This window comes from Pelecanus crispus, chromosome 13 (genome assembly GCF_030463565.1).
Source record: "Pelecanus crispus isolate bPelCri1 chromosome 13, bPelCri1.pri, whole genome shotgun sequence".
Classification (NCBI taxonomy): Eukaryota; Metazoa; Chordata; class Aves; order Pelecaniformes; family Pelecanidae; genus Pelecanus; species Pelecanus crispus.
In genome coordinates, this window is record NC_134655.1 from 16580225 (window position 1) to 16592797 (window position 12573).

Below are 12573 nucleotides of genomic sequence, written 5' to 3' on the forward strand. Positions count from 1 at the left end.
TGAGCCCCAGCTGCCTGCAGGGCGGGGGTGCAGTTTGGCCACAAGTTATCCTCCATGGCAACAAAATGGTGGGATGGTTCAGGGGGGTGGAGACTGCTGTATCTCTTTCCTTGTTTTTCTTTTTTTTTCCCCACCCCTCCTTTTCTTTTGGATCTCTTGAAGTGCCTCACTGCAGGGCACTATGTCTCCCTCGGTGCATCTGGGGTTAAAAACAGCCTTTGGAGAAGTCAGAGGATGGCTTGAGGAGTGAGCCATCGCTGGGGCCTTGAGGGATCAGCTTTCTGACACAACCCTTCTCCTCCCAGCTTATCATCCAGGAGCCTTGTGTGGGCCACGTGTGCTTTATATGCCAGTGGGAAAACAACCAGCCCAAAACAGGGCACGGCTCTGGCTTCCAGATGGAGTCACAGGCAGTCAAATAGCACAGAAGCAGCATGGGAGCACCCGGCATGCGCGGCTACCTCCACTGGGAAGGTTTCCCGCTCTCAGAGGCTGGTGGGAAGAGGTGGTTGTGTTTATACAGACAGAATCTGTCAATTAGGCAAATAACGGGGCAGGGAGCTGCTGCAGATGGGGAGGTGAGAGGGTTTGTGATGGCACCTTGTCCCCAGAATGGCTGCATCCTTTGGGCTGCAGTGCTGGAAGGAAAACAGGGCCCTTCCTGGCTGTTTTGGATGAAGAGGCAGTGTTGCTTGTGAGGAAGTTGCTGGGAGAAGAGGGCAGGAGGGCTCTGAAGGGCTTGTGTGTGATGGTCATCTCTGTTGGCATGGGGAGCTGCTGTGGCTCTGTGTGGCCATGGTGTCCCACAGAGGACAGGTGAGTGGGGCAGCCCTGTACCCTTGCATGGGGTGGTTGATACCGCTGTCAGCACTGGCCTGGGGACACCACATGTGGGGTACACCAGTCCCAGCCCGGCACATGGAAACCAGGAGGACAGCCAAATGCACCCAAGGGGTGTGTCAGTGTCATGCTGCATGGATTCACCCCAAAATGCGTGTGGCTTCCTTCCACAGAGCATCAGCTTGCAAAAATGGGCCCCACTGTCTGGAAGACTTTCCTCCTCTCTGTGGCTGCAGAGTCATTTAATGAAAACAGCATGGAAACCCAAAGGATGATGCAAAACACATCTTTTTTCACCGGTGTGGACAAGCCCATGCTCTGAGGTGAGCCCTTTGCTTTGGGGTAGCATCCTGCTCTGTGGGGTTTCTTGCAGAGTGCTTGCCTGTAGAGCAGCCTCCCTGTGCAGCTCTATGAGCTCCACCATTTCCAAATAAAGTTTCCTAGCAGTTAGATTTAAATGAGTAATTCAACCAACTCTGTTTTAAATGTTTCTGCTCATAGTTCATTTTGTTTGGATAACTAGTCAAGGATATATTGGAGGGTTGGGTTTTTTTTTTTTTTAATTTATTGTGTTTTCCAAAAATCAATGTGTGCAGTAACTCATTATCTTCCTTAACAAGCAATGGTGATAGCATGGGGTTGACTCAGAGTTGTCTCAATCCTTTCAAATGAGTTGTGCCATTCTTGCAGTTTATTCTTGTTTAATCCAATGCTTTGGCAGAGACTTTTATAGCACTGTATTGTATCTGTAACACGGCAATGCCTGAGTGCCTTTTCCTTGGCTCCAGTTGTGTGCTGTCCTTGCTCTCTAAATCATCTTCTGTTCTTTTCCAAATAGAATAAAGCTGCAGTTGTGATATGTACAAGGTTAAGAGTGCTTAAATTCTTCTCTGTCAGGTATGCTGGTCATTTTAAGTCTGCAGATTTAAGGTCTGATCCTGCAAGCACTCACTTGCTGTCAGGAGCAGTAATATTGAAGGTGGGGTAGAGTCGTTGCTCAGTGCCACGTGCCTTTGCAGACCTTTATTCTGCTGCTTTTTTCTGCATCGTGCCCGTGGGGCCAGCTGGGGAAGCCAAAGGGGATCTGGAGGATGCAGCAAGTGTAGGATCAGGCCTTGAGCTGTAATCCAACGAGAGCAATGAGTTACTCAAATAACAACTTGCTCTGCTGTAATCAGAGAGAGGCGTGTTAAATAGATCAATTTGTTATTTAGCTGCTACTCCATTAGGCCGACAGATATGCTGCCTTAGAGTTGTTTTGGATGGTAGCTGGTGTTTGGGATTTGGCAGTGAAATCTCTGGTTCATGTTGTATGTGGTAGGCATCTAATATTTTAAATAAGAGGCAGAGGATCCTGTTGGCAGCCTGATGATGTTCCCTGCAGATATGGGATGCTTGTTACGTTGCTGGTGGGCTGCAGGTACCTGTTGTCAGGCTTCTTTGCTTACTAGGGCACTTGTGCTTTTCCAGGATGCATAATGTGGTTGTGATCTTCCAAGATGCATCTGCAAAGGTGCAGTGTCAGTCCCTAAATACTCCTATGGTGGCAGGGGCAATGCCTGGTCTCTGGTAAAGGAGCATTAACTAAGCTCTACAGGTACAGGTGCTCCTGGAGCAGGGCCCCTTGCTACTCTTGTGTCCTCCTGCTTATGGCCAGAAGCAGGAAGACTCCTTTCTTTGAAGGAAGAAGCCCTGCAGGAGGTGGCTGCAGAGTAACTTGCCCCTGGTGACATTTTCCTACAGCTGTGCAACACCTGGTTTATCTCTATATCCCTGCACTCTACACCTCTGGTTTCTTCTGGAGCTCTTGGCTTGATTTATGTAATTGGGAATGTTCTGTCTGAATGTTCCATCCTTGAGTCTCTGCAGTTTCTCATGAGTCCCAAAGCTCTGCAGCTGCAGTCATGTAAGCAACATCATACCTCGGGGGCAGGGGGCTTTTGCTAATGTTCTTGTTGGTCTGATCGTTGGTTACAGAGAGCCACTAGAGAAAAGCTCTTGCTGACGGTAAAGAAGTTTTATGCTTGTTGGGAGAGCCGTTGGAAAAATGAGCCAGAAATGGCTATTTGGATTCCTCTGAAAATCAAATGTAAACTTCAGTCCATAATGATAAATAATGTTGGTGTTTCACATCTGTATTTTATGCATGCCCAAAGTTGCTCTTGGCAAGCGGTGACAGTCTGAGCCTTGAACCTCAGGGCAACCCAATGTTCTCGTCCCTGCTAGGAACGTTGTTAATATGGATGATGTGGTGTTGGAAGAATCTGTGGGACTTACCTGTTGAAAAATAGACACACGCAGAAATACAAATGCTTTTGTAAAGAGAATGTGTTTGCTCTTATGCAATGTTTGTTTTGTTTTACTAAACAAACAGAAATTCCTTGGCCCAAGTATAATGATCTGCTTTCCAGGGATACCAGTGGTGTATCCAGCATACCCACCAGGTTGCCCAGCCTCTCCTGCCATTAGTCAGAAGCTCTGTGGCTCTCCAAGGCACCACAAAAGCCTATTTGTAGTGCAAGAGCTCCAACTCAAGCACCTCCTGTTAAAAAACAAACTTACTTACTTGCTGGATCACATACCCAATAGCAGAAGCATGGAAGAAAGTAGGACAAACCTGGAAGACGTAAGAGCGGGTGGGTGGGGGGGGTGGGAAAAACAAAAAGAAGGGATGGAGAAAGGAGGGGGAAAAGATGTGAATGTTGTCAGATTTGTCTGTTGTGGTGCAGCACAAACAGGCAGATTTGTTTAAAAATAGGAATGACTTGCTACCTGATAGTACTTTTCCTCATGTCTGCTTTGAAGAAAATACTCCTCTTTTGGCATCATTTTTGCGATGCTCTCTTCAGCTGGGTTTCTTCCCTCCCTGCAGGCTGCTGACTTGAAACGCATCCCTTCTGTTTGTTTTCTGTCCTGGAAACTCTGTCTATGAACCTGAAGGTGACACACATTGTAACAGAGCTGCCAGGAAAAGCTTTAGCTTTGAGAGAGGGTAGCTTGGACAGGATGGGACGCTGGTGACAAATCCGCCCGCAAAGTTTTTTGTGTCGCATTTTCCTTGTGTGAAACAGTCTGGGAGCGCGACTCCAGCACTTTGGGGGTAGCAGGGCTCTGCTCAGCCTGGTGAGTCCCGTGGGTCCCAGGAACAGCGCTTTGCTGTCGTGGGGCAGCAGGGGAGCGGCTATGCTGGCAAAGTGCCGTCACTGGTTGGGTTTTCCCCCCATGGACCATGCAGAGGTCCTGGGAGGAGCAGGCTGTTCCCCCGCTCCAGCTGCTCCCCAGGCAGGAACGGTGCTATTGGCTGGACTAATTTTTTTTTTGCTACACGCCTCCCTGCTATAAGTGGCAAAGCAGCCGCTGTCCTGCCAGCTGGACACCCCAGTCCAGCCGTGCTGCCTCGGCGAGGCTGGAGGCTTGGCCCAGCACCGAAGCGCTCCCGCATCCGTCCCGCTGCCGAGGCGCGGTGCACAGCCGCACGCAGAGTTCAGTCCATCCCTTCCCTCCTCCGGGCAGCAGCCGCCTTGCAGCAGCTCCCAGGCTCTCCGGCAGCCAGTAAGCACATGCCTCTGTCTCTCCCTCTCGAGCATCATCTCGCTGAGCAGGGCAGGGAGCGTTTCAGCATCCCACGCTTCGCAGATCTTTTGGATTTCAGGGCTTGTGCTGGGTCTTTTCTCTGCCTTGTGACTGCTCTGCTGGGGAAGGGTTTGTGAGAGCAGGGCTGGGGGAAGCGGGAAGTCTGTGGGTGTGTAATGTACTTCTAAAACACTCTTTCTAGCAAGCAGCTTCTTTGTGGACCACCGAGTTAACCTCAGAAACTGCCTCCGTTTTATGGGGTGTTTTGGGAGTGGAACTTATCTAAATTCTTGCTTCCAATTTCTCTTGCATCCTCTTTTTCTGATGCATGTATTCCTTCCTGGAAGGTGGTGGCTTTGAAAGTTACAGGCAGCCACTGGGGTATAAATACAGCTTTTCTCTTTGCTTCCCAGCCGAGTGGGTGTTTAGGGAGTGTTTGTAGGGGTACGGAGCTGTGTAAGAGCTGTCAGCTGTGTGTTTTCTGAGGTAGGTGATCAGATGTGCCTGTTTAAAGCTTTTAATGACAGCTTGGGAGGAAATAGCTAAAGCAGTGGCTGTTTCGTGGGCTCTTAGGTGATGTGATGCTCTCAGAAAGTGAGGACTGATACTCTGAATCGTGGGAGCAGGCTGGCAGTAACAGAATTGGGGAATGTGGAAATGCAAGCTTTTACCTAATAATTATCACATCTTCCTCTTTCTCTCTATATTATGGAGTATCAGGCAGTTGCAGAGTTTCTGACGAGCCACACTTACAGCTGTCCCTGTGTGAATGCAAGCACCTTTATCTTTATAAAAATACTGCACCCCTGTATCTAGATTTGTAGAATCACTTACATGAGTGAAACTGTTTGCCCGTGTGTTTACAAAATGGGCGTTTCTGTGGCTAATCTTTTCTTTAGCAACTAGGCAAAAGATAAGTTAATGCATGTGACTGGTCCCGTTTGCATTGTGTAAGCAGGAGATAGTCTGTGGTTTAGAAATGGATGTGGCTGCTTTTTAAATCATTGAATTCTAGCACATGAAAGGGGGGAAAATGATTAAAACAATCCACCTACCAATTAGTCTTTTACCTTGTTTTGAGAGGAAGAGTGGGATTTTTAAAAAAAAAACAACAGCAACAAAACTTCAGAAAGGAAACTGATTAAATTCTTAAGCCATGATGTACAAAGCAGATAGCTGATCAAGCAACCAAACAGGGCTTTAAAATTTAAACTTTCTTTTTTAATGATAAAAGCACCCACATACTTCACTTCAGTGACAACACCCTCCTCCGCCCCTCCCCACCCCAGTACAGCATTCTTGAATACAAACTAGTTCTTAATTTCTCCTTAAGGAGCTCAATATATAAAAATTCATTCTTGAGTAATACCCACTAGAAAAATGTGGGTTAGGTGTTGCAGAGCTAACGCCACAAGTACAAAAAAAACCCCTAAGAGCTCAGTGCAAAAGAAAGTTAATTGCTCGGATTTTGGACTGCAGCTCTGAGGAACCCGTTCAGGGCTGGGGTTTTACAGCTGGTTTCTGACTTGCACTGCTCTTGGGAGTTTTGGCTGGAGGACGTCTGTAGGACCGGGCTCTTGAAGTGTTTCTAAGAGGAGAAGTTATTCCCTGCTGTGAACGATGGCATGCCTCCACGTATGCTGGTATAATTCTCTGCCTGGATGTAAATAATGGCAGCTGTTCAAAAGAATACAACTTTTAGGGTACTCAAACAGTTGATAATAAACACTCTCCAGCCCATCTTGGCTGGCCTTTATTTCGGAAGCAGCCTTTCCATCGAACTGTACCATGAATGGGAAATCCAGACACATGGTACGAAGCAGCTGGTGGGAGCTCCATCAGGTCCCTGTTTGCATCTAGGAACAGGGGAACGATGCTGGAGGATGCGCTTTATCTCTGACCTAAGCCTGTATCCCCTCAATGTGACTCGTGGTCCACACCCATTGCACTAGGATATAAAAAAAGCTTTAAGTAACTGCCGTCCTTGCCCCCATGAAGCAATTTACTTGCTTTTGTGTGCTACCTATGTGAAAAGAGGGTAGTTCTGTGTTATAGGATATCCCATGGCCCCTTCTGTGCTTTGTTCATGCTGGTGGAAACTTGTGCTCCTTTGGTGTGGTTTGGGTACCACAGCTGTCATCACCTTCCCATCTCCATCTTGGAAACACATGCTTCCTGTCAGTACACGCAGCTCCTAGCGCTGGGTGGGAGCTGGGACATGGCTGAAACCTCCAGTGCTTCAGTGGAGAAAACTAATGATGTGAGCCAGGAATAATATTGTCCCCGCAGCAGTAGCCTATGTGAATGATGTCCTTTTAAGTTTATTCCCCCTCTAGGGGATGCGCTGGGGGGATTTAGGTGTCAATTCCTTAAAGAACCTTGGAAAATTCCTCTGATCTTTGCTGATGAGATGATCCAGTCCAACCTATGTTTAGCACTTTCCCTTATCTTGGTGCTGCTTAGACCTGAAGTCCTAGTGGCGTTAAATGCAGCAAGGTAAGCCTCACCACCAGCAATGCGTAAAGTTTGCTCAGGCCTTGGGTATGCTCCTAAATCAGAGCAGCTTCCTGAAGAGCAATGGGCAAGTTCTGGCTGGCCAGTGCCAGGCCTCCTCTGGGGTCGCGCTGAGATGCAGGTGTCACCAGCAGACGTGTGGAGCTGAGCCATGCAGCCGGTGTCCCCCTCGCACCCTCGTGGTCCCCAGCCATCGTCACCTTGCGCTCTGCGTGTAGGAGTGCAAAGGTAGCAAAGCTCAGATTTCAGATGCGATTCTGTAACTTCAGCTATGTGGAATCACTCTTGCTTGAAAAGGTAATGGAAATAATGTCTACACATTAATCTTCCCAGACCTGACCTGTGGTTTTATAATAAAAAAATGCAACTATAAGGCAAAATACTTCAGTTTGATTCATTGGGATCTCTTTTTTTTCATTTCTCTATTATGGAAGATACAGACAGGGAGAGTAACAAAGCAGAATTGTCTGAGATCAGTCATTTCATATCTGAGTTTGGCAGAGGGAGTGTGGGAGGAAGAGAGAGACCTCATGTTTCATTTAGATACCCTGATTTGGAGAGGAATTTTAAGCAGATGGCTCTTGAGACACTAGGACTCTGAAGTATTAAACACTATTTAGATAGATGCATGCTTCCGCTTCTGCAGCATGGTTTTAGAAGGACTGTGCCGTATATTCTGGCTTCAGTTCTTTTATCCCTGGGTCCAGTAAAAATCCTGTTTGCAGCAACTTGGCCGGGTGTAGGAGCAAAGGCACTGGGGCTTCCCTGGGTTTCAGAGACGGGATGTAGCCCAGCGTGTTTCAACTCCCTGATGTGCTTTGACTGGGCCTTTTTGTAGATGGGCAGCCCAGAGCCAGTTCTGGGGACATCACCCCAGCTGGCTTCTGTGGGAATGAATCGGAGCTGAGAGGCTGAGGTTGGTCTGTGATGAGCATTTCTCCCTGCCAACCCTCCGCCTGTGTCCAAAGGGAGGGAGCCTGAAGACTCAGCAAAAATACTGTGGAAACTTGGGCTCTGAAATGATGTGTAAGTTCATGGAATAAAGTCCCTTGAAGAATCATGAGTTGCTCAGTGCAGGGAAGTAGTCCTGTTGTGTCTAGAGGCAGTCAAAAAGTTGGGCTAAGATGAGGTCTACATGCTGGGAGGGAGCCTGTGGGTGGGTGCTACTGAGCCCCACGAAACAGGCAGGGCGCAAAGAGGGGAAGGGTGGCAGGAAAACAGAGCCCTGTCCCAGCTTCTCACCCGCGGTCCCAGGGGATGCAGGTGCTGTGTGTACCACATGCTCACCCTCCCCAGGCCCGCAGCCAAAAAATCTCCTACCAGAGTTTGACTCATTTTGCTGCTCCAAGTATTTCCCACAAAGGCTTTGCTCTGCTCCAAGCCGGTATGTGGAAAGCCACAAAAAAGCCTTCTTGATGGGGCAGCGTTCACCCTCTCTGCACCTCCCTGCAGCATGTACTGAAGGAGGATTTGGCCCTTGATACCTTCAGAGTGATTCAGGCATGTGTGGTGCCAAGAATGCTGCCAGAGCAAATTCCCGCTGTCAGAGCAAGAGAGCGTGCCGTTGTCTGGGGGACAGACGGACGGACGGATAGATGCTCTTGTGTTTCTCCAGCTTTTTCATCTCCCTCTGAAGAGATGGCAAATAGGGTTTGTGTCCTATGTCAGGACAGGGCTAAAATGATATTTAGGGCTTTGGAGCTATTCAAAAGCAGGGTAAGGATTGCATTATAGCCACACTGGAATGGGATAGATGGGGTCCTGAGGAAGCCCTATTTCAAAAAAGGCTGAATTTGAGTGCCCTGGAAAAGGTTGGAGAGCCAGGACAGGGTTCCTGACAGTGATGGAGCTGCAGCCCAGGGTGGAAGGGCTGGTATTTTGCTGTGCGCCTGACTGGAAACTTTAAGGCAGAGTTACAATTTTGGTTTGGATGCTGTTACAGAACTGCATTATTTTTGTAAATAGGAAAGTCAAAACCTCTTGACTTCGGATTGGCGTTTTCAGAAGACCCACTCGTTCCACAGATGTGCCTGATCTTTTTTATTCCTTGAGGTGACTCTAGTGATTGATGTAATTTAGGATGCCTCTCCCTCTTCCTCCTGCTCGGCAGAGCTGGCTGTTTGGCATGTGAGTAGGCAGTCAGCAGCCATTAACTGTGAGGGATTAAAAGTGGTGCGACACGGCTGCATTGTGGTCTGTTGGGATCAAATGCAGAATACCGGTTGTCACCCAGATCTCTAATGAAGAACAGGAAAAATCTATTCTTGCTGGGAACAAGTACTGCAGGGTGGCTTTTCAGCTTCCTTGTTTCTAATATCTTTCCACCCCTGGAAAGGGGAAACCAGAGCAGAGTGGAAAAGAGGAGACTAAAATCTGCCTCGCAGGAGGCTGCCTGACAGGTATAGCTCGAGGTTTACTATTTTAGACCACATGTTTCAGAGCCAGTTTACTTGTTGAACTGCAGAGCTACAGTTAAATGAGTCTGTTCTGATGCCTCTAGTGTGATGTAGATGGGGAGGAAGAACAGGAGAAATAGCTTAAAAAAAAAAAAAAAAGCTTTCCCTCCTGGAAAATCCTCCCACTTGTCTTGTCTTCAAGATATCAGAGACCTTCATGCTTTATGATGCCTTGAGATAGGGGGAGCTTCAAATCAAATGATGGCTGGCTCCAGTGGTGTCTGTCTACTGAAATGATGGGTTTGAGACACCACTGTTAACAAGCAGTTGCCTGTGCTAGATATGCCAAGGGACTCCTGTTGAGGGGCACGGTTGGTACAGAGATCTATAATCCACCTCTTGCTTCAAGCTAGCTTTAATGCTGAAGAAGCTGCCCCAGTATGTGTGGGTTCTTGTGTTACACCAGTGTCTAAGCAGCAGAGGACTTAGAGCTTCTGGCAGAGCAAGAATTGCTCTCCACTGTTTTGCTTGGCCAGAGACAGTGAAAAATCCACTCAACCCTCCAAAACTGTCTTATGAACCAGTGTGCTGGACGTGCATTTCTTCCTTTGCTAAGAAAAATAGAAGTGGTTCATCACACTAAACCCATGGCTGGTCCAGCCCACAGTGATTGCTAGTTGGCTTTCCTGCAGGGAATTGGCTCCCAGCTTTTCCCCAATGCCTTCATTTGGGAATATTCAGTCTTCATGTGCTTCCAGTGGTCTCTGACCAAAGATCTCCTTAAGAGTAACTACGAAACCACCCTAAATATAACTTCCCCACTGCTAATAGGATGCTGGGGTGGGAGAAAATAATGTACTTTCTTTTAAAGAAATGCCCCAAGTTGTGGGAACCATTCTGACTTGGCAGGCTACTTGCAAGGCATTTGCTATTTGTTTAACTTGGGACTGGCTGCCCCTGGCAGTTGTTACCATCAGCCGCCTTTCTTATCTGCTCTTTTCTATAATAAACATTGGAGCAAAAGTTTGGAATTAGTCACTTCTGAGGCACTGCCTTGCCTGCCTTTCCAGCTTCTGTCCTATCATCTCATTTATGGACTCTCGAGCCTTTTCCACTTTGTTCTGTGCCTCTTGGTTTGCCCCTCTTCTCATTGAACTGACATAGCAAAGAGCTCTTTAAAATACCCCGTACGCGTGTCATGCCCAGGACCGCCTGCGTCCCAGGAGACACGCCGCCCTGGGACAGCTGTGTGCACTCACGCTGCTGCTGGGTACTACAGAGATTTGTCTAGCATGACTTACCTAATCCATTGGATGGGCTGGATGAGTTGTTCTGGCTGATGTGTGTTCAGATGAACAGCCCGCGGAGGCAGTGTTAGGATCCTGAAAGCATCCTGGGGGCCTGGCACCGTGTCCTGTTCTTTAGTACGGCGTTAACTGCAGGGCAGTGGGCGGTTCGAGGGAATGCAAACACAGACAGCACCTCCAGAAGCATAGGGCTGTGTGGTCCTCGTTCAGAAATGTGAGTAATTCCTACTGATTTGCTCCCACTTAAAAATTCCCTGGTAATCTCTAAGCGTTGTCTTGATGTGGTCTTGCTTCTGCCAGTACCATAGGAGAGGCAGTAATGAGCAGTCCAGGGTGCAAGAATCCCTCTGTCTCTGGTCTCATCTCATTTTAAAAATACACAGAGCTATATATTTCACTCAACACATGCAAATACTGTTTCCTATCTACCCTTGCTCTGCCGACTGAACGCCAGTCACGCTTCCCCTCTGGGACAGCCTGCCAGGTAAATGCCACTTGATGTATAACATATTTCAGTGCTGCCTCTGGAAATGGCCCAGGTGACGGCATCGGAGCAGGACGGGAGAGCCGCCCATGTTCACCCTGCAGTGGCACGAAGGCACTTGGTGGGGATGCAAATCTGTTTAGTTCTGTCCAGATTTGCTTTGTCAGATGCATGAGCATGTCATCCACCTCTTGCCATAATCTTCCCTGCTCTCATACCATTACCACCATAATGATTTTTAGCTGAAGGTGGAAACTTTGACTCTGTGGTGGGATGGGTTTCTTGCAGTGGGTAGGGGACACAACCTGCCTGCTTTCGCTTCAGAAGGCTGGACTGGGGGCTTAGCCATGGGTTACATACCATGACCAACATTTCAGCTTACTGGATTCAGCTGGTCAGGGTAGAATTTTTCTTTCTTGCAAAAACACATTCAGTAAAAAAAAAAAAAACCAAACAAACCCAAACACTTTGTTAAATGTAAGAGGCAATTTGGGCAACTTCTGAGCTGTATCTTGACTCAGGTCTAGGTGTGACAAAACCGGACACCGCTGATCTCTTTCAAGCGCTCTACATGTTGCAGATCAGAGCAGGCAAATACCCTGGGGTTAGTCCTGACTCCCTGGCTTCTCAGTGCCCTTTGTGCTGATGAATGTGATGATGAATGGGAGGAAATTCCTGCCCAAGAGCATAAACAGGCACCAAGTCCTATAAATGTCCTGTGTCCTCATAGTCCTGACATGTGAAATGAAGCTGATGATGGCTGGTGTTAGTGGATATGCTAGTATCAGACCTTCCCCATACCTGTTTCAGGGAAAGGATTTTTTTGACCTCTCGCTGGAGAGGATTGCAAACAGCATCTCCCTGGTTACTCTGATGTGCTGGAGGAGGCTGTAACCCCTGTCTGGTGTCTGGGATGGCAGGGGGCTACCCTGCAGGGTCACCTGCGGTGTGTGTGAGCAAAGGCCGTGCCTCACGCCTCCTTTTCTCAGTTTCATGTTGCTGGGTCAGCCCCGAGGTCAGCTTTCCCTCTGACCTCCAGTGCTAATGCAGCCCATCTCCATAGCAATGGCTGTAAATACCGTCCCCCGCGCTCTTATAACCCCAGGCTGCGTTGGTGCTATAATGTGGTGAAACTCTGTGTACTTCACTAGACGCTGAAACAAACAACCAATAAATCTGTTATAAACCAATGAGTAATTTGTTTTGGTTACCAGGGAGATTGCCAAGTGCAAATTCAACCTGAAATAGCAATGAGCTCATCCTCTGAGCAACGCCGGTGCCTGAGCTGGAGCAGCCAGATGGAAAGGGAGCCAGCGCCAGTAACGCTGTCTGCTCCACCGACATTTGGACGCTGTGCAAGCTGTTTCACCAGAGAGCTTTTGCCTTGTAAACAAGATCGTGTAGGAGATGGTGCACGAGGCTGGTTGCTGAGCCTGGGCTTTTACAATTCCTGGAAGTG

At 48.2% G+C, this 12573-nt stretch overlaps 1 protein-coding gene across 1 annotated transcript in view; it reads left to right on the forward strand.

Moving 5' to 3' along the window:
* The first annotated feature begins 4363 nt into the window (after nt 1–4363).
* FHL1 (four and a half LIM domains 1) overlaps nt 4364–12573 on the forward strand; it is a 33601-nt gene continuing 25391 nt past the window's right edge. The window contains exon 1 of the mRNA XM_075720440.1: nt 4364–4392. The gene's annotated coding sequence lies outside the window, so the exon portion shown is untranslated. The remainder of the gene's footprint in view (nt 4393–12573) is intronic.